Below are 21,683 nucleotides of genomic sequence, written 5' to 3'. Positions count from 1 at the left end.
TGTGGGTTTATCTCTGGGCTTTCTATCCTGTTCCATTGATCTATATTTCTTTTTTTGTGCCAGTACCATACTGTCTTGATTACTGTAACTTTGTAGTATAGTCTGAGGTCAGGGAGCCTGATTCCTCCAGCTCTGTTTTTCTTTCTCAAGATTGCTTTCACTATCTGGGGCCTTTTGTGTCTCCATACAAATTTAATTAATTAATTAATTAATTTTTGGCTGTGTTGGGTCTTTGTTGCTGCTTGCAGACCTTCTCTAGTCCTGGCGAGTGGTGGCTACTCTTCCTTGTGGTGCACAGACTTCTCACTGTGGTGGCTTCTCTTGTTGTGGAGCATGGGCTCTAGGCACACAGGCTTCAGTAGTTGTGGCATGCGGGCTCAGTAGTTGTGGCTTGTGGGCTTAGGTGCTCCATGGAATGTGGGATCTTCCCAGACCAGAGCTTGAACTCATGTCCCCTGCATTGGCAGGCAGATTCTTAACCACTGCATTAGCAGGGAAGTCCTCCATACACATTTTAAGATTTTTTTGTTCTAGTTCTGTGAAAAATGCCATTGGTAATTTGATAGGGATTGCATTGAATCTGTAGATTGCCTTGGGTAATATAGTCATTTTTACAATATTGACTCTTCCAATCCATGAACATGGTATATCTTTCCATCTGTTTGTGTCATCTTCGATTTCTTTCATCAGCATATTATAGTTTTTAGAGTAGAGGTCTTTTGCCTTGTTAAGTAGGTTTATTCCTAGGTATTTTATTCTTTTCTATGTGATGGTAAATGGGATTGTTTCTTTAATTTCTCTTTCTGATCTTTCATTGTTAGTGTATAGAAATGCAACAGATTTCTGTGCATTAATTTTGTATCCTGCAACTTTACTGAATTCATTGATGAGTTCTAGTAGTTTTCTGGTAGCATCTTTAGGATTTTCTATGTGTAGTATCATGTCATCTGCAAATGGTGACAGTTTTACTTCTTCTTTTCCAATTTGGATTCCCTTTATTTCTTTTTCCAGAGAATATACTTTGAATGGTTTTAGTTCTTTAAAATTTGTTTCTACTTGCTTTAGGGCCCTGCATATTGTCAATTTTTATATATGTATCATGTATGTCTACTTTAAAACAATGCACATACTGAGGTTGTTTGGTTACACATTCTATATATGCTAGGATGTCAGTTTTAAAAATCTTACAGTACAAGTCTTCTATATCCCCACTAATTTTTTTTCTCATCTATTGGTTGCTGAGAGAGAGTTAAGCTTTCCCATTATGATTATAGATTTCATGTTTCTCTTTTTATATTTGCTAACTCTTGCTTTTATTAACTTTGAGGGTCTGTTTTTAGGTGCATACTATGTAAATTTAGAATTGATGTATCTTTATTGTGAAGTATCTCTCCTCTTCTCTAGTAATGCTTCCTGCTTTGAAGTCTACCTTTCTAATTTTAATGGAACCATAACAACTTTCTTTGGGCCAATATGTACATGGTATATCTTTTTCCATGTTTATACTTCAGTTTTTCTATGCCCTTATGTTTAATCTGAATCTTCTTAAGCAGCATGTAAATGAGTTTTTAAAAATCCAGTCTGACAGTTTTGGTCTTTAGTTTGAGTATTTAAAGCATTTAATATAATTATTCACGTTTGTTTCCTATTTGTGTTCCATCTGTTTTATGTACCACTTTCTTTTCTTTTTTTGCTGTATTTTTTGGACTAATCATGCATTATTTTTAACTTTCCCTTTTTTCTCTCTGCTAGCATGTTACACATTTGTTCCCATTTTACTTTTCATTTTGTGTATATGTGATTACCTCAGTGCTGCTTTTACTTATCACATTCCAGACAGTGTTAGACTCTGAGAACACTTTAACTCTACCCTGTTTCCTCCCCTTATGCATCCTCCCTCCCCCACCTTCTGCCTCTTGTGTCATTATTATAATTCCTTTAAATTATATTTAAACCCCCATGAGACACTAGCGTCATTGTTTTTTACAATCAATTTTCATTTAGGTTTACTGACACATTTACCCTATCCATTGCTTTTCATTACTTTCTGAATTTCTGTGTTTCCCCCTGGGGATCTTTTCCTTCTGAATTAAAAAAAAAAAAAAAAAAAAGACTTTGTATTTCTTGTAGTGCATATTTTCTTTCTTTCTTTCTTTTTTTTTTTTTGATACTCAACTACCTCTGTGTCATATTTTCTGTAAAAGAATATTCTCAGGTTTTTTTTTTTTTTGGTCTGGAAATGAATTATCTTTGCCTTTGCTTTTGAAGATAATTTTATTGGATGAATAGAATTCTGGGAATGCAGTTCCCCTCCCCCCCACAGCACTTTAAAGATGCCATTCCTTTGTCTCTGGCTTTTATCCTTTCTTGGAAAAGTTGGCTGTCAGTCTTACTGTTGCTATTTGATGTTGCATCTTTTTTTCTTTGCCTACTTTTAACACTTTTCTTTGTATATTTTTTTTCAACAGCTTTTCTAGGCATGATTTTATTTCCTTGTGTTTATCCTGCTTGGGGTTTTCAGCCCTTCTTGACTCTGTGAAGCTTGATGTTTTTTGTAATTCTCATAATTCTCTGCCATTGTTGTTTCAAATATTATTTTTGCTCCCTTCTTTCCCCTCTTTTTGGATCTTTTATGTTAGAACTTTTTACTCTCTTCCATGTATCCCTTACTTTATTATCTGTATTCTTACTCTTTCTCGTTTTCAGTTTGATTATTTTTGCTATTTTAAGGTTCACTAGCTCTCTTTGCTGTGTCTAATTTATTATTACACAATCTATTAATTTAATTTCATTTTGTATTTTTAAGTTTTAGAGTTTTTATTATATTATTGAAAAACAGGTTCACCATCTTGCCTCTATTTCCTCAAATATATTAATCACAGTCACTTTAAAGACCATGTTTAATAACTCCAATGTATGGGTCACTTGTGAGTATGTTTACATTTTCTGTTTTTCTTCTTGGCTTCTTTCTTCATATGCTTGACAATATTTTATTAAATGTCCAGCATTGTGTATGAAGATGATCTGAATGATGTCTTCTCTCTTACGAGAGTATTTACCATATTCTTTGCCCACAGTAGAAAAGAGAGTGCCTCAATCCAATCAGGCACTCAGTCCAATTAAGACTGTTTTGCCGGCACCTCTAAGATTTGGTCCATTTTTGGGTTTCCTCAACCCTAGATCCCTAGGGGTGCTGACTGAGAGCCTGAGATGAGAACCTCAGCAGGTCCTAAACTCCAATTTTTGTCTTCTTATACTGTGAGTCTGCTGAAAACTCTACTCTGCAAAAAATGCTCATTCTGCTTTTCATCTCCTCGGCTTCTGAGCCCCTAGCCCTGTACAGCTGAGTTAGCAGTACTTCTGGGAAAAAGCTCATGTCAGACTCACTTCTCTGAGCCCATCCAGCATGTGTCTTTTCAGTCCTGAACTCCACTTTGTGTCTTTACAGCCCCATAAGAGTGGCTAAAGTCCTGTAGGCTTCTCTGCTTCTTAGCAGCTGCTCTCTGCCTGGCTTCTCAACTTCTTGCCCCATGCCAGGAATCAGCAAATACCCTTGAGGGAAAAATGACCTTGCAGAAAGTTGGGCTTACCTCAGTGGACCTTCTATCTCTCCAAGATCTGGCTATCTGGCTCCTCACATCCTGACTAATCAGCAGCTCTCTTGGTACTTCAACAGATGTTTTTGGCTTTTATCTGGCTTTTCTAATTGCCCTCAGCAGAAATGTTGGTCTGCTGCATTCCACTGTGTTATAGCTGGAAGTTGAACCAGAACGTGTTTTTGTTGTTGTTGTTGTTTTTGTTTTTTTAATGTGGACTATATTAAGAAAAAAGCAAAAAACCCAACATATCAATGACATTTTAAACATCTTATATCAATTATAAAAGGTATGTGCAGTTGGTTTCTACTTACTCTTTATTATTCTAGTTATTCTATTGTTTCTTGCTTATTAAAAACTTGTGTCTTCTTTTCCCATATTTTCTCTGAAATGCTTACACATTTTTGTTGCTTTCTTCCAGAGAATATGTATACTAAATGACTTTTTCATTTTCCTGAATCTGGTCCTCCATCCAGTTGTTTACTACTTTTGTGACCTTATGATTTGGAATTGTCAACTCTCACTTCCCAAGTTCAGATATGATTCTGAAATTTACAAAATAATTTGAATGATTGAGTTACAAAAAGTTTTAGAACACTTGATTCAAACCTTTTACCATAGTTGAGTATGGTTTTTTTTCCAACATTCTTCCCAGGATGCAGGTTATTTATAGTGCTAGTTGCATCCATGACCTTCATTTTGCTGCGCATGTCCTTAGTTTTTCAAATGAAAGTTCAGTTCATTCACTTGTTCATCTCATATTTTTTGAGCACTTATGTACTAGAGTCTCCTTTCTTCTCATATACACATTAAGATAGTTCTAGGAATTAGATCAGGGCAATAAATAGCTCTACTCAAATGTGACATAAAACAAAAAGGTGACCAAATGATTGGTGCATACCCACTTGTGGAAATGTTTTCCACGTTTCCAAATTTTCTTTTAAAATGAAACAAGCTAGTGTTTATTTTTCAGTCTTAGCAGATTTGTTTCCCTACTCCAGTACTGGTAGTGTTCTGTTAATAGATCCGGCTGCTGGTTTTTTAGGTACATTCAGTTTGTGAAAATTCATTGAGCTGAGCACATGATTTGATCACTTTTTAGTATGTCTTTTGCACGTCAGTAAAAATTTTAAAAAGAACTAATTGTTTAATGTCAAATACAAAAAAAGTGCCAAAGACAAGAAATCTTGAGACTCGTTGATCTAGTTCAACCTCCAATCCCTAAGGTGATTAAGAAAGAGAGGACTGAAGCTTGAAAAGGGGAAATTACATGAGGGTTGGTGGAGTGTCTCATTTAGCAGGGACTGGCACTCAGGCTTTCTGACTCCTTGTTCTGTCTTACTTTTCTAACTGGTTGGTTCAGGAAACGAGGAATGAGGAAGAATCCAGCACGCACTAACACCGGAGCTGGATGACATTCTCATAACCTCAAATGCATCTTGCATGAGTCAGCAGTTAACTCCCTACTCTTTTTTCTGCCCTCTTCAACCTCTTCCCTGGTCATTTAAAAACAGATAACGTTTATCTCATGCAAACTTGGAGATGGCTATTTTATCACCGAAGAATCATTTGACTATGTATGCTTAGGAAAAAGGGTAATTTTTGCTTGTGAAGTCTAACAAGAGCCCAGCACAAGGTATGTTTGTTCCCCTTTCTCAACCATTTTTAGTTTGGTGCTGTATGGTTTAAATTTAGAATACGTTTTTCAAACTGGGGGTGGTGATGCAGAGATTGAACCCAGCTGTGACTTCTGCTGCTGTGAAATAAATGGGAAAATCTGGGAACCAGTGTTAAAAAAAGAGGGCTCTCAAGAGAGGGGGTGGTAGGGGAGGGTACTTGCCTTAATTGGGATGCAAGGGGCGATAAGAAGAAAGAAAGAGTAGGAAGAATCTCCAGTTTCCCTCCTGCTTCGGCAAGACTTGGCCTACTGAGGATGTGGTGAGGGTATTTTATGTACACACACACACACACACACATGCACACATGGGCACACACACATGTACACCTTGGACTTGGTAGTGAGTCATTAAGTCATGCTGGATACATTTTACTTTCTCAAAGGCTAGATTTTGAGTTCCCAAGATGCTGTTTCTTCTGCCTGGAATATATTTACCTTCCTCTTTGCCTGGCTCTCAGTTCTTCTACTCCTCTTTCAAGTAGTAACTTCCTCTGGAAGACTTTCTCTGACTCCAGGCCCCCTCCCCATGCCCTGCCTTATAACAAACCCCCAGAGCATCCTATGTTTTCCCTTTCATGTCACTTCCTATGATTTTAATTACTAGATTAAATTCTGGCATATCACAGACCTTCAAAATATACTGTAAAAGGGAGGAAGGGGGGGAAAAAAGGAAAGAAGAGAAGGAGGGAGGGACAGAGGGGAAAAAGAAAAGAAAGCCATGTTTGGATCCCTCCTCTCAGAGACTGACAAGGTGGACAAGTTGAGTATCTGAGCCTCAATTTCCTCATTTTCAAAATTGAAAGGGTGATACAGGTATACTTCATTTTACTGCACTTTGCAGATACTGTGTTTTTACAAATTGAAGGTTTGCGGCAACCCTGTGTTGAGCATCATTCTTCCAGCAGCATTTGCTCACTTTGTGTTTTTATGTCACATTTTGGTAATTCTTGCAATATTTCAAACTTTTTCATTTTTATTATATTTGTTATGGTGATCTGTGGTCAGTGATCTCTGACGTTACTGTTACAAAAAGATTATAACTTGCTGAAGGTTCAGATTATGGTTAAGTTGTTGAGCAATAAAGTATCTTTTAAAGTACATTGTTTTTTTAAGACATACTGCTATTGCACACTTAATAGACAACAGTGTAGTGTAAACACAACTTTTATGTGCAAGTTGTGTGACTTGACTTATTGTGATATTCACTTTATTGTGGTGGTCCTGTAGCCAAACCTGTGGCATCTCTGAGGTATGCCTGTACCCAACTCAAAGGGTTGTTATGAGATTAGAAATAATATGGAAAAAACACCTAGTATTGTGCCTGACACAGTGACATAGTAGGTACTCAATACAATGTAATTTAAAAGATATATGTTCCCCAAAAGAAGTTACGAAAATTCAGAAAAGCACAGAGAAGCCTGTAAAACTGTCTATTAATCCATGCTTTAGAGATAATTTTTGTTAAAACAGTTGTATTCCCACAGAAAGTATATCCCCTTTCTGTGCATATCTTTATATCTCCATATATGTGCTTTACTTTGTTGAGATCATATTTTCTTCTTTACATGTGACTGCCCACTTTCCACATTTTCACTGTCTGCAAAATACTGTTATAGTCATAATATTTCATAATAATAACCAGGCCTTCAACTATTAAAAGAAGATCTAGGGGAGTTCCTTGGTGGTCTAGTGGTTAGAATTTGGCACTCTCACTGCTGTGGCCCGGGTTCAGTCCCTGATCAGGAAACTGAGGTCCCACAAGCTGCGTGGCGTGGCTGAAAAAAAAATAAAAAATCAAGAAACTGGCACTTTAACCATTCAAACTCTACCTTTAACTGGGCAATGTTTATGATATAGGAGGATAATTCAAATTCCAGGGTAAATAAATACTATAGTGGATAAGGGTATAAACTTGACTTTTGGGTTGACCTTCAACCCAACGAAATAGAGCTCTTTAGCAGATTAATTTTGTCAATACCATTCAGAGGTAAAAAATATCACACATCCATTTTATATATATATATATATATATATATATATATATATATATACACACACACACACACATACACACACACACACATAAACATACAGACAGATGCAAATAGTGACCTTATAGGTTTTGTTTTAAAATTTTAGACATGAGACAGGTACGGTAGTGTAAGACTTGTGGTTTATAAAAGAGCAGTTGGATCCAAATTATGTTTTGACAGTTGGAATAAGTTAAGTTCACTTGCTCAGAGCTACAGCTTTTTACTAATATTTGTGGAGTAGATATTAAAGATTTTTCATTTGTCCAAGTTCCAAATAACTGTCCCCCCACTTTTGTTTTTCTTCTGATAAGAATTATCTCCCTGAAGCTTGTGTTTTAAACAGATGACCTAGGTAAGAATATAAGAGTTTCCTGGGAAGACCAGGTAGAACATTTATGTCTCAGAGGCACAGGGAAAGAATGAAAGCTCCTTCAAGAAGGACTTTTATTCACTAAGACCAGAATTTTTACAATGCTTACTACAGTAGCCCTTTGAGATGAATAGGGGAGGTTTGGGGATTTTTTAATTGTTTCTGGAGCCCAACCTCGGTTCTATAAAGACTCGATTTATAAGACAGGAACAGTTGCTTTTATTTCATTATTTTCACTTACAAATCCTTTTACAAGGGCTTTAGAAAACAATTTTTCTCTCTGGGTACAGAGTTTTATTTTAGCTTAAGGGAGAGGACCTATACTGTTTTTTAAATCAGGCTCTGAATATAATCCATTTACAAAAACTTTTGAATGTCCTCCTTGGGTTTTGGAAATTCTTTAGCTATAGCCCTGAGTTTGGCCTTTGACCAAGGATGAAAAGGTAACTGTTTTATAGTCTCTTTAGAGTGGAAAGGTAATTCAGACAAAGGATTACTAGAATGAGTACTCAAAATAAAAAAGCATAGAGGGGAGCAGTAGGAGATTATGTTAGTCTTAGACTCTTTTGCTTTGGATACCTTTTATATCTTTAATTTTTCATTAGCCTTTTGCAACACATCTTTGAATGACACTATTTTGGAATCTTGAAGCCTTTTGGAAACTTCTACATACCAATTAAAATGGGAATCCCATACTGTTTGCTTGATATGGGATACCTTACTTTTTAAAAAAAATTTAATTTGTCTATTTTTGGCTGTGTTGGGTCTTCGTTGCTGCACACGGGCTTTCTCTAGTTGCGGTGAGTGGGGGCTACTCTTTGTTGTTGTGCGCGGACTTCTCATTGTGGTGGATTCTCTTGTGCAGAGCATGGGCTCTAGAGCGCAGGCTCAGTAGTTGTGGTTCACGGGCTTAGTTGCTCCGTGGCATGTGGGATCTTCCTGGACCAGGGCTCAAACCCATGTCCCCTGCATTGGCAGGCAGATTCTTAACCACTGCACCACCGGGGAAGCCCGGATCCCTTACTTTGAAGTGCACATCTTCAATGAATGATTTTGTCTAAATGGAGCATTCCTCATAATGGCTATTGTAATTCTAAGTTATTTTTAGTAAGATTTTGCTATTTTTGTAGGTATGTACAGCTTCTGGGACCATATAATTCTTAGAAATAAAATAAGCAGTTGTGCTGAAATGTGGTGTAATTAACTCTTTGGGTTTTAAGGATCCTGTTTCTTTTAGCTAAGCCTTCGGGTCTCTTGGAGCCAAATTAATATCTAAGATGGATATGCCATGTGGTTAGGGATTGTGTGGTGTTTTACAGTGTACCTCATTGCACAGAAGATTTCTCAAGGTTGGAGGGTGACCTAGTGTCAATCTAACCCATTTTATGACCAACTTATCCTAGTAAAGGAGTCTTTGGGTTAGGTGGTGAGTGCTCTAACAGCTTTTAAATGTGCAATCTGTGCCCACCAATATTGCAGCTTTTTTACTTCTGAAATCCCTGGTAGCAACAGCCTTTCACTCATGTGCCTATTAACATATCAGCAGTAATCAACAAACTAGGGACTGGGGAAAGGACTGAACCAGCCGACCCCAAGGGATGGGGACTGCAGATTGATTTTCAAACAAAAGGGGAACTACAGCTGCAGGAATGGAGATAAGCAACCTATCTGATAAATCAGAGTTCAAAGTAATGGTCGTAAAGATGCTCACCAAACTTGGGAGACAAATGGTTGAACACAGTGAGAATGACAACAAAGAGATGGAAAATATAAGGAAATACCAAAGAGAAGTCACAACTGAACTGGAAAATACACTTTAAGGGTTTAACAGTAGACTGTATGAAGTGGAAGAATGAATCAGTGAGCTGGAAGACAAAGCAATGGAAATCACCCAGGCAGAGCTGCAAAGTGAAAAAAGACTTTAAAAAAGTGAAGATACCATGAGGGACCTCTGGGACAATATCAAGCAGAATGATATTCACATTACAGCAGTCCCAGAAGGAGAAGACAGAAAAATGGAAAGAAAAATTAGTTGAAGAAATAATGTCTGTAAACTTTGTTAATTTGAGGAAGGAAACAGACATCCAGGTCCAGGAAGCCCAGAAAGTTTCAAAGAAGATGAACCCAAAGAGAACCACATCAGGACACTTTATAATTAAAATGATAAAAGTTAAGGGTAAAGAGAGAATCTTAAAAGCAGCAACACAACTTCTTATATACAAGGGAAACTCCATAAGGCTTATCAGATTTTTCAGCAGAAACTTTACAGGTCAGAAGGGAGTAGCATAACATATTCAAAGTGAAGAAAGGAGAACAATTTCCAACCAAGAATTTTCTACCTGGAAGGATTATCATTCAGAATAGAAGGAAAGATGAGTTACAGGTAAGCAAAAGCTGAAGGTGTTCATCACCACTAAACTGGTCTTACATGAAATGTTAAAGGGACTTCTCTAAGCTGAAAGAAAAAAGGCACTAATTAATAATAAAACATACAAAAGTAAAAATCTCACTAGAAAGGTAAATATATAGTAAAGATATTGGATCAATCACTTATAAAGCAAGTATGAAGGTTAAAAGACAAAGTAGTAAGATTAACTAATTATAATAATTAGTTAAGAGAAGTATAAAATGAAAAAATATAAAAGGTTTCATCAAAAATATAAAACATGGGGTAGGGAGTAAATATATAAAGCTTGGAATGTGTTCAAAGTTAAGTAGCTATCAATTTAAAAGAGACTGCTATATACGTAGAATGTTATATGTGAACCTCATGGTAACTACAAAGAAAAAAATTTATAGTAAATACACAAAAGAAAATGAGAAAGGAATGTAAACATAACACTAGAGACAGTCAGCAAACCACAAGGTAGAGAGAAAGAGAAGAAAAAAGGAAGAGAGACAACTACAAAAACAGCCAGAAAACAATTAACAAAATGGCAAAAGTACACAGCTGTCAGTAATTACTTTAAATGTAATTGGACTGAATTTGGCAATCAAAAGAAATGGAGTGGCTGAATGGATAAAAAAATAAGACCCATCTATATGCTGCCAAGGGAACTCACTACAGAAGTAAGGACACAGACAGACTGAATGTGAGGGGATGGAAAAACACATTCCAGTCAAATAGAAATGAAAAGAAAGCTGGTGTAGCTTTACTCATATCAGACAAAATAGACTTTAAAACAAAGACTGTATTAAAGACAAAGAATGAATCTACAAAATGATAAAGGGGTCAACCCAGAAAGAAGATATAACATATATAAATATATATACACCCCACATAGGGCATCAAAATAAAGCAAACATTAACAGACTTAAAGCAAACATTAACAGACTTAAAGGGAGAAATTGAAAACAGTACAATAACAATAGGGGACTTTAAAACCCCACTTGCAGTAATGGATAGATCATCCAGACAGAAAATCAATAAGGAAACATCAGCCTTAAATGACACATTAGACTAGGTTGACTTAACAGATATGTATAGAACACTTCATCCAAAAGCAGCAGAACATACATTCTTCTCAAGTACACATGGAACATTCTCCAGGATAGATCACAGGTTTGGCCACAGAAAAAGTGTCAATACATTCAAGAAAATTGAAATCATATCATTTTTTCTGACCAAAGTGGTAGGAAACTAGAAACCAATTATAAGAAGAAAACTAGAAAAACCAGAAAAATGTGGAGATTAAAAGAGAAATAAAAATCTCTAGGTATAGAGACAAATGAAGACAGAAATATGACATGCCAAAGTACATGAGATACAGCAAAAACAGTTCTGAGAGGGAAGTTCACAGCAATACAGGCCTACCTCAAGAAACAAAATTTCAAATAAACAATCTAACTGTACACCTAAAGGAACTAGAAGAACAAATGAAGCCCAAAGTTAGTAGAAGGAAGGATAAGAGTGGAAATAAAAATCAGAGCAGAAATAAATAAAATAGAGACTATAAAGACAATAGAAAAGATCAATGACACTAAGAGCTGGTTCTTTGAAAAGATAAACAAAATAGACAAGCCTTTACCTAGATTGACCAAGAAAAAAAAGAGAGAGCTCAGATAAATAAAATCAGGAATGAAAGAGGATAAGTTACAACTGACAACACAGAAATATAAAGGATCATAAGAGAGTACTGTGAACAATTATACGCTAACAAATTGGACAAGAAGAAATGGACAAATTCCTAGAAACATGTAGTCTACTAAAATTGAGTCATGAGGAAATAGAAAACCTGAATAGACCAATTACTAGTAAGGGGTTTGAATCAGTAATCAAAAACCTCCCCCAAAACAAAAGTCTAGGACCAGACAGTTTCACCAGTAATTCTTCCAAACATTCAAAGAATTTAATACCTATCCTTCTCAAACTCTTACAAAAAATTGAAGAGGAGGGAACGCTTCCAAACACTTATGAGGCCAGCATTATCCTGATACCAAAACTGGACAGGAACACCACAAAAAAGAAAATTATAGGCCAATATTCTTGATGAACATAGATACAAAAGTCTTCAACAAAGTATTAGCAAGCAAATTCCAACAATACATTGAAAGTATCATATATCACAATCAAATGGGATTTATTCCAGGGGTGCAGGGATGGTTCAACATTTGCAAATCGGTCAACATGATACACCACATTACCAAAATGAAGGATAAATATCATATGATTATCTCAATAGATGCAGAAAAAAAGCATTTGATAAAATTCAACACCCATTAATGATAAAAATTCTCAACAAAGTAGGTATAGAGGGAATGTACCTCATCAAAATAAAGGCTGTATATGAGAAACAGACAGCTAACATCATAGTCAACAGTGAAAAGCTGAAAGCATGTCCTCTAAGATCAGGAACAAGGCAAGCATGCCCACTCTCATCACTTTCATTCAACATAATATTGGAAGACCTAGCCACAGCAGTTAGGCAAGAAAAAGAAATAGAAGGCATCCAAATCAGAAAAGAAGAAGTAAAACTGTGACTATTTGTAGATGGCATACTATACATAGAAAACCCTAAAGATTCCACCAAAGAACTGTTAGAACTCATCAGTGAATTCAGTAAAGTTGCAGGATACAAATTTAATATGCAGAAATATGTGGCATTTTATGCACCAATAATAAACTATCAGAAAGAGAAATTAAGAAAACAAATTCCATTTACAATTGCATTGAAAGGAATAAAATACTTGGATATAAATCTAACCATGGAGGTGAAAGACTTGTACACTGAAAACTATAAGACACTGGTGAAAGGAATTGAAGAAGACACAAATAAATGGAAAGATATTTTATTCTCATGGATTGGAAGAATTAATGTTGTTAAAATGTTCACACTACCCAAAGCAATCTACAGATTGAAAGATCCTTATCAAAATTCCAATGGCATATTTCACAGAACTATTTGTATGGAACCATAAAAGATCCCAAATAGTCAAAGCAATCTTGAGAAAGAAGAACAAAGCTGGAGGTATCATGCTCCCTGATTTCAAACTATACTACAAATCTATAGTAATCAAAACAGTATAGTAATGGCACAGAAACGGACTCATAGATCAATGGAACATAATTGAGATCTCAGGAATAAACCCATACATATACTGACAATTATTTTATAACAAAAGAGCCAAGAACATAAAATGGAGAAAGGAAAGTCTCTTCAATAAATAGTGTGAAAACTGGATAGCCACATGCAAAAGAATGAAACTAGACCACTGTCTTACATCATACACAAAAATTAACTCATAATGGATTGACTTGAATGTAAGATCCATAACTATAAAACTCTTGGAAGAGAACATAGGTAGTAACCTCGTTGACATTAGTCTTAGTGATGTTTTTGTGGATCTGACTCCAAAGGAGTCCTCTTCTAGTTTCTACCCCAGTCCCCACGACTGCTGAGTAACTACTAGTCAGTCTGAGGTCTAACACTGTAGATTAGTTTTGCTTGTTTGTGAATTTTATGTAGATGGAAATATTCAGTATATAATTTTTTGTTCCAGTTTCTTTTGCCCAGTGCCATGTTTGTGAGATATATCCATGTTGTATGGTATTTGTAGTTCATTCATTCTTATTGCTCCACAGTATTCCATCTAACGAATATACCACTTTTTTTCGTTTTAATTTTGACAGACACTTGGGTAATTTGTAGTTTTGACGTATTACGAAAAGTACTGCCGTGAATATTCTCTTATGTGTCTTTTGGTGCACATCTGTACATATTTCTGTTGGTGATACACTAAAGTGAAATTACCACGTAGTAGCATATGTGTACATTAAGCTTTAGTTGATACTACCAGTTTTACAAAGTGATTGTAGCAAGTTTTACTCCCATCAGCAGTGTATGAGATTTCTAGTTGCTCTACATCTTTATCAACATTTGATACTGTTAGTCTTTTAAATTTTAGTGATTCTGGTTTGTGTGTAGTGGCTGATCACTGTGGTTTTAATTTGAAGTTCCATGATGAATCCGAGGTCAAACATCTTTCCAGAAGTTTATTGGCCATTTGTATGTAGTTTTTTGTGTGAAAGGCCTGTTTATGACTGTTGCCAAATTTTCTGTTGGGTTGTCTGTCTTATTGATGTGAATATTTCTTATTGATTTATATTTTCTGGATATGAATCCTTTGGATAAATGTATTGCAAAAATCTTCTCGCACATGTGGCTTGCCTTTTCATTCTCTTAATGATGTGTTTTTTTTTTTTTTTTGCGGTACGCAGGCCTCTCACTGTTGTGGCCTCTCGCGTTGCGGAGCACAGGCTCCGGACGTGCAGGCCCAGCGGCCATGGCTCATGGGCCCAGCCGCTCCGCAGCATGTGGGATCCTCCCGGACCGGGGCACGAACCTGTGTCCCCTGCATTAGCAGGTGGACTCTCAACCACTGCGCCACCAGGGAAGCCCTTAATGATGTTTTTTGATGAACAGAAATTTTTTAGTATAGTATCATTCACTTGTTTTTGCTATTAAGTTAGTACTTTTGGGGTTCTGTTTAAGAAATTTTGCTTGCCCCAATGCTATAAAGATACTGTTTTATGCTTCTAAAAGCTTTATTATTTTAGAATGTGTTGATTTAAAAAAATTTAAATGCATTTGTCCATATGTCAGCCTGATCTTTTGAAAATAGTTAAATATTAAATAGTTTTAAATAATGACTTTGCCACAAACTCCCTGCCTTTGTGATCTTTGGTAAGGCAAATTAGCATTCTGAATTTAACTTCCTCAACTATAAATGGGAATAATAATTGGGAATGATAATATCTACCTGAAAGTATTATTGTATCACATCTATCTAAATGTAAACTGTTATGGAAAAGTCAGCTATTATAAAAGACATTCTTGGGACAAGGTAGGATATTTAAATATAGACTGGATATTAGATGATATTAGGGAATTATTAATTCTGTGGTTGTATATAAGAATGTCCTTATTAGGAGATGCATGATGAAGAAGACATGAGTGGTAAAGTAATATGATGTCTCAACTTATTTGAAATAAGTTAAGCAAAAAGAAAAAACCTCAAATATCTAGATAAAGCAAACAGGTAAAATGTTTTCAGTTGTTGAATCTAAGTATTAGATTATGTGGGTATTGTGAAATTCTTTCAACTTTTTGTCATATTTGAAATTTTCATAATAAAATCTTTAGAGAAAAGTTAGCTATTAATGAAGTTATACACTGCCATTATTTAACATTTTCTCTTTTCAGTGTACATAAGGACATAATTAAATGGATTTTAAGTAACTTGGCTTGTTAGATCTGGGAAAGGAGATGAAAATGAATTAAGAATAAAACTGAGCTATATAGCATTGCCTGCTCGAGTGAGATAAAGCTGAGCTTTTTCCATAAAATTAAGGCATTGCTGGAAATATAAGGAAGAAGGTAAGGAAGGGATCTGGAATGTACTGAGTGCCCACTAAGCTACTCTGCTAGATGCTGTACGTATCATCACCTTTAATTTACAAAGAAACTCTATGTTTTAGGTGATATTAGGGAAGTTTGATATGTTTGGATAACTTGGCTAACACAGCTGCTGAATGGTGGAGTCAGACCAGATTCTCTTTACCTCTCTCTTTCCCTTTCTTCGTTACAAAGAAGGTTGGTTTTTATCTTTTAAATGAATGTTATGCTTTTCATTGTAGAAACTCTGGAAAAATACATATTTATCAATTAGGTTTGCTGCATAACAAACCACCCCTAGACTTAGTGGCTTAAGACAGTATACATTTATTCAGCTCACTGTTCTTTTGGCCAGTAGGTGGGCTCAGCTGCTCAGTTCTGATCGGGGCCAAAATCCGCTGTCGTCAGTGAGGCTTGCTTACATGTCTAGGACGACTGAGCCAACTCCTCCTCGTGGTCTCCCATCCTATGGCAGGCTAACTTCGGGTTGTTCTCCTAGGGAAAAAGAAGGGAAGCCAAGAGCGCAAGAAGAATTCCACAAGGTCTCTTGGGCCTAGGCTCAGAACTGGTACAATGTCACTTCCCCTCTTAGTCCAACCACAGACTGGGTGGCTTAAACAACAGATATTTATTTCTCACGGTTCTGGAGGCTGGGAATTTCAAGAACAAGGTGCCTGCAGATTCGATTCCTGGTGAGGGCCCTCTTCCTGGCTTGCAGATGGCCACCATCTTGCTGTGTCTTTACATGACAGAGAGCAAGCGAGCTCTGTTCTCTCTTCCTCTTCTTACAAGGCCATTAATCCCATCTTGGGGGCCCCACCCTCATGACCTCGTCTACACTTAATTGTCTCACAAATCCCCCACCTCTAAATACCATCATATTAGAGTTTAGGGCTACAAATATGAATTGGAGGGTGGGGAACCCAAACATTCAATTCATAACATCCTCTATTGTTCAAAGCAGTACAATAAGGCCAGTCCAGATTCTAGGAATGCGGAAGTAAACTGTAATTCTTGATGAGAAGAAATGTGCATAATGTTACAAAGTAGTGTGGATGGCAAGGAGTGGGCGTGGGAGGTGGGAGGTTGAATGACTGCAGCCATTTTTATAAACAATCTTCTAGAACATACAAGAATAAACATCCTTTAAATCATTCCTAATACCACCATCGAGATATCCATTGTTAATATGTTAGTGTATTTCTTCCATTGTTTTGTCTATGCACATATAGAGGTAGACTTTTTCTTTTTTTTAAAGAATGTGATTCACGTTTTAGAATCAGGTTTGTGTTCTGATCATTCCCCTTAACATTATATTGTAGGTATTTTCTCAGACATTAAATATTCCTTGACAATGTGGTTTGCTCTGTGATGCAAAGGAAACCAGCATAAATTGCTATGTTCCAAGCATATGCTAAGCACTTTCACACAGTTATCTTGACTATAAAACAAGTTTCTTGTTAATTTGCAGAATTGACATTCTACCACCAAAGAATTCATTCACTGCTGCAAAGAAAAAAAATAGTTTGTGTGAAAAGATCCAGAGAAAATTATAATGGTTAAGATATATCAGCAATGCCTGTTTTTGTCTTGAGAGCCTAACCTGTCAGCTCTAGCTGTTTAGGAAAGGGCCATCTCCATGTTGTAAATGATGGGAGGGTTGGGCCATTGGCAGTAGATGAGGCTGTGTGCTCTCCATTTCTCCCTGTTGCTTAAAGAAACAATTTTACTGGACTAGCCCCAATGTTAAAGCTGCACTGAAGGCTGTTACAGACTGTTTCAGTGAACAATTTTATTTGCAATAATTTTGATTTTGATTCTGTGAATAAAGTAATAGCTTGCTAGAGAAGGAACTGTTGGAGGGAACGTATGGATTTGTGACAGTAAGAATCTCACGAACCAATAGATGTAGAGAAGGGTGGATTTTGGGGGATTGTTCCCATTTGAGCTCTCTGTCCTGAGTGGTCAATCACAAAATACAGCCCTTATACATAGAGACCATCTTTCCAAACCTTTCATTTTATAGGTGAAGCCACATCACTATTAATTTATTTGATTGATCTGTTTCAAAACAGATTATGTTGAACATCAGTTCTTATTGTACAGTCAGCATAATGTGATAAGGAGCATAAAATTTGGAGGCCAAAGTCCAAGGTTTGAGCCTGGTTGTGCACCGTCTAGCTGTTGACTATGAACAAATTACAGTTGACCCTTCAACAACATGGGTTTGAGCTAGGTAGATCCACTTATACATGGATTTTTAACAAATAAATACATACTATCATACTACAGGATTCGTGGTTGCTTGAATCTGCAGATACACAGGAACTGCGCATGCAGGCGGCTTACGGTAAAGTTATATGTGGATTCTCAACTGTGTGGGGGGTGTTCTCGGGTCAACTGTACTTGATTTCTTTTTTTCTTTTTTTTTTTTTGCGGTACGCGGGCCTCTCACTGTTGTGGCCTCTCCCATTGCGGAGCACAGGCTCCGGACGCGCAGGCTCAGCGGCCATGGCTCACGGGCCCAGCCGCTCCGCGGCATGTGGGATCTTCCCGGACCGGGGCACGAACCCGTGTCCCCTGCATCGGCAGGTGGACTCTCAACCACTGCGCCACCAGGGAAGCCCTGTGCTTGATTTCTTTTGAGTTTCAATGACAAAAACTTTAATCTTTTTAGAGTTGTGCAGATTGAGACATTTTACATCTTCACTGTCTAATACAGTTGTCACTGCTATAAGTAGCGTTTGAGCACTTGAAATGTGGCTAGTACAAATTGACATGTACTGTAAGCATAAAATACACACTGGGTTTTGAAGACTTAGTATGAAAAAATATAGCTAATTGATTACTTTTTTCTGTTGATTACATGTTGAAACGGCAGTATTCTGTACCCATTGAATTGAATAAACTATATTATTAAAATTAATTCACTTGTTTCTTTCTAGTTTTTTTAAAAGGTGGCTACTAGAAATTTTAAAATTACATATATGACTCATATTTGTGTCTTGCATTATATTTTTGTTGGACAGTGCTACACTACATGGAAGTTCTCTGCAGAACATAGCATACAGAATAAATGTTAGTTATAGCCAGAAAATGTAGAAGGTTTAATTGAATGGATAAGAATTCTAAGTGATAGCAGGAAGCTTATTATTTTTACTAAGTTTCTAAGCAAGTTTTTGTTTAGGCATCTTAATTTTTCCTCTTCACGTGTATCAGGGGAGTAGAGGTGGGTGTAATAATCCAGTTATCTGAGCAACTAATAATAATTTCAGTGCATTGAGCTAACATGATGCAGGGATTGTGCTAAGTACTGCATTAGGTAGGAGTCCTTTGGTTACAAATGACAGAGAACCAATTTGAATTAACTGAACTAAAAAAGGGGGATCTTGTCACCATGGAAAGGGTAGGAATGCATCTGAGCCTCCTGAATTCCTGGGATGTAGTTGCTGTTTTCTCTCACTCTCTTCTTCTCTCAAATTTACTTCTCCCTCCTTGGCAACATTGTTGTCTTAAACCACCTATCTCCACATGTCAGAAAGTATGTCTCCTACAACTCCTGCCTGTCATCCTTGCTCTAGTGAAGGACTCAGACTTACTCTCTCTCTGGTTTTAAATTGAAAAGTCCTGTGAAAAGGCCATGAGTGACCTAGCTTGGTTTCAGGTGCCCACCCCTGGGACAGGGTAGCTCAAATGTCAACCACACAGAGGAGGATTTCCCAGGAAAAGAAAGTGCTGCTCTTGGCTGATAAGAGAATAAATATACACTACACCTACCCTAACTAATTTAATAAGTACAGCCATTCTGTGTGTGGGGTGTAATACACCAATTTAGATGAGGAAACTGAAAAGAAGTTACATATTTTGTCCGAGTACAAATGTCCAGCCTGAAGCACAGATCTATCTATAAAGCCCATGTTCTTAAACACTACACTGAGAGAGTTAAGTTGTGTTGACTTAAGTTTTACTGAATTATACAATTTGCTATTTTTCCCTTGTACCAGATCACTTCCCCTTAAAACTTATGATGAGAATGAATGTAAGGAAACTGGCCCCATGGTAACACTCAGTATATCTTTCTTGAACTGAAAACCAATACTCTTGTGCTCTCTGATCTTGCAGCCAAAGCTTTAAAGGTCATAAAAAGCTCTACCATAATTATCTTTTGTAGTAATAAGCTTAAAACATACTTATCACCAGTTGGGCATTTTGTTTCTGTTATTTGTGATCATCTACCTTCTTTTAAAAACTTCTCCATCTCATTTTTCACCAACCCATGGTTCCCTATATTCTATACCACATGGGCATAGTGATTTCAGAGACAAAGATGAAAGAGTCATCTTCTGTGACTCATAAATAATATCTGTCCCGAAGGAAATATTCTTTTTTTTTGTCTTTTATTTTTTTGAATTTTATTTATTTTTTATACAACAGTTTCTTATTAGTTATTTTATATATATTAGTGTATGCATGTCAATCCCAATCTCCCAATTCATCCCACCATCACCACCTCCTCCCCCACTTACCCCCCTTGGTGTCCATACGTTTGTTCTCTACATCTGTGTGTCTATTTCTGCCTTGCAAACCGGTTCATCTGTACCATTTTTCTAGATTCCACATATATGCGTTAGTATATGATATTTGTTTTTCTCTTTCTGACTTAACTTCACTCTGTATGACAGTCTCTAGGTCCATCCACCTCTCTACAGATGACTCAATTTCGTTCCTTTTTTTGGCTGAGTAATACTCCATTGTATATATATACCACATTTTATTTATCCATTCATCTGTCAATGGGCATTTAGATTGCTTCCATGACTTGGCTATTGTAAATAGTGCTGCAGTGTTGGGGTGCATGTGTCTTTGTGAATTATGGTTTTCTCAGGGTATATGCCCAGTAGTGGGATTGCTGGGTCATATGGTAATTCTATTTTTAATTTTTTAAGGAACCTCCATACTGTTCTCCGTAGTGGCTGTATCAATTTACATTCCCACCAACAGTGCAAGAGGGTTCCCTTTTCTCCACACCTTCTCCAGCATTTGTTGTTTGTAGATTTTCTGTTGATGGCCATTCTAACCGGTGTGAGCTGACACCTCATTGTAGGTTTGATTTGCATTTCTCTAATAATTAGTGATGTTGAGCAGCTTTTCATGTGCCTCTTGGCCATCTGTATGTCTTCTTTGGAGAAATGTCTATTTAGGTCTTCTGCCCATGTTTTGATTGGGTTGTTTGTTTTTTTAATATTGAGCTGCATGAGCTGTTTATATATTTTGGAGATTAATCCTTTGTCTGTTGATGCGTTTGCAAATATTTTCTCCCATTCTGAGGGTTGTCTTTTGGTCTTGTTTATGGTATCCTTTGCTGTGCAAAAGCTTTTAAGTTTCATTAGGTCCCATTTGTTTATTTTTCTTTTTATTTCCATTTCTCTATGAGGTGGGTCAAAAAGGATCTTGCTGTGATTTATGTCATAGTGTGTTCTGCCTATGTTTTCCTCTAAGAGTTTGATAGTGTGTGGCCTTACATTTAGGTCTTTAATCCATTTTGAGTTTATTTTTGTGTATGGTGTTAGGGAGTGTTCTAATTTCATTCTTTTACATGTAGCTGTCCAGTTTTCCCAGCACCACTTATTGAAGAGACTGTCTTTTCTCCATTGTATATCCTTGCCTCCTTTGTCATAGATTAGTTGACCATATGTGCATGGGTTTATGTCTGGGCTTTCTATCCGTTCCATTGATCTGTATTTCTGTTTTTGTGCCAGTACCATTACTGTAGCTTTGTAGTATAGTCTGAAGTCAGGGAGTCTGATTCCTCCAGCTCCATTTTTTTCCCTCAAGATTTCTTTGGCTATTCGGGGTCTTTTGTGTCTCCATACAAATTTTAAGATTTTTTTGTTCTAGTTCTGTAAAAAATGCCATTGGTAATTTGATAGGGATTGCATTGAATCTGTAGATTACTTTGGGTAGTACAGTCATTTTCAGAATATTGATTCTTCCAATCCAAGAACATTGTATATCATTCCAACTGTTTGTGTCATCTTTGATTTCTTTCATCAGTGTCTTATAGTTTTCTGAGTGCAGGTCTTTTGCCTCCTTAGGTAGGTTTATTCCTAG

At 36.6% G+C, this 21,683-nt stretch overlaps 2 protein-coding genes across 3 annotated transcripts in view; both read left to right on the top strand.

The window, feature by feature from the left end:
* DNAJC6 (DnaJ heat shock protein family (Hsp40) member C6) overlaps nt 1–21,683 on the top strand; it is a 153,393-nt gene that overhangs the window by 17,773 nt on the left and 113,937 nt on the right. The window contains exon 1 of one of the 2 annotated variants that reach the window (XM_024119930.3): nt 5,135–5,232. The exons of the other annotated variant lie outside the window; for it this stretch is intronic. The gene's annotated coding sequence lies outside the window, so the exon portion shown is untranslated. Of the gene's footprint in view, nt 1–5,134; nt 5,233–21,683 lie in introns of those variants that run through there. 2 annotated transcript variants of the gene reach the window in all.
* LEPROT (leptin receptor overlapping transcript) overlaps nt 15,485–21,683 on the top strand; it is a 145,420-nt gene continuing 139,221 nt past the window's right edge. The window contains exon 1 of the mRNA XM_055084548.1: nt 15,485–15,489. The gene's annotated coding sequence lies outside the window, so the exon portion shown is untranslated. The remainder of the gene's footprint in view (nt 15,490–21,683) is intronic.

The sequence above is a fragment of the Physeter macrocephalus genome, chromosome 4 (genome assembly GCF_002837175.3).
Source record: "Physeter macrocephalus isolate SW-GA chromosome 4, ASM283717v5, whole genome shotgun sequence".
Lineage (NCBI taxonomy): Eukaryota > Metazoa > Chordata > Mammalia > Artiodactyla > Physeteridae > Physeter > Physeter macrocephalus.
The sequence above is the reverse complement of the archived record's forward strand: the minus strand, read 5'-3'. Positions and strand labels throughout refer to the sequence as shown.